We start from the raw sequence: 1,074 nt of genomic DNA on the forward strand, positions 1-1,074 counted from the left end.
AATATATAGTTTGATATAAAATACACATTGAAAATGAATTAAACAATATATATTTATATATAAATACACCGTGATTATTTTTTGTGACTAATTTTGATATACATGTAATATTTTTTTATATATGTATATATATTCTACGCTAGTAATTACTTGTTTTACTTTCCACCTTTATTTACTCTTTTGTTTTCACGAAGATAAAAATGACTAATTATAAATTTCAACCAACTAAAGTTTAGGAAGATTTCTCATTCAAATGGGAAAAAGGTTTGTTGATTGAAATGGGTTCTTACTTTTAATACTTCCTTATAAATCATTTTCTTGTGTTGTCTATTCAATATTCATCATGTTCTAGATGCATTATTATTCGATTCCATACGAAAGCATGTTTCTGAGTAAATTATTGTATAGAAAGGCTTCGGACTACGGACAGGGAAGAAAAACTTGACAGATTCCGGTCAAACAGGGAAATGTTGACTGATATTAATTTATTATTTTTATTTTCAATTAAATTGACCAATGTTATATATTTGCGGCTAGGTTAGTAATTTAGTCATTGGGCATCAAGAAAATCATGGGTCGATAGTTGACCTCAACCTAAACTGGAGAAAGAATAGTCACGCATGCATGATGTGTTCATAAATGTGTGTCCTTTGATGGCTATAAAAGCCAGATTAAATAATTTTAAACTAATAATTTTATTAATTACTAGGTGTAAGTTTTAATTAATTGAAATATTACAAGATGATCCTAATTATAGATCAAAAGTAAATAAATTTGAATGTATAAAGATAATCAAAATTAATAGTTATTAGTGTACAATATTTTAATAAATTCATATGACTTTTTGCTTTAATTCTAAGCATTAAATCTTACATAAATCATAAACTAACAAAAATTTTATGTATTCTTTTTTAATAATCATGTTTCTTGCTATATAAAATAAAATATTGTTATATATACATTGTACATCCGTACATCTTACATAAACTAACAAAAATTTTATGTATTCTTTTTTAATAATCATGTTTCTTGCTATATAAAATAAAATATTGTTATATATACATTGTACATTGT

The sequence above is a fragment of the Arachis ipaensis genome, chromosome B08 (assembly GCF_000816755.2).
Source record: "Arachis ipaensis cultivar K30076 chromosome B08, Araip1.1, whole genome shotgun sequence".
Classification (NCBI taxonomy): Eukaryota; Viridiplantae; Streptophyta; class Magnoliopsida; order Fabales; family Fabaceae; genus Arachis; species Arachis ipaensis.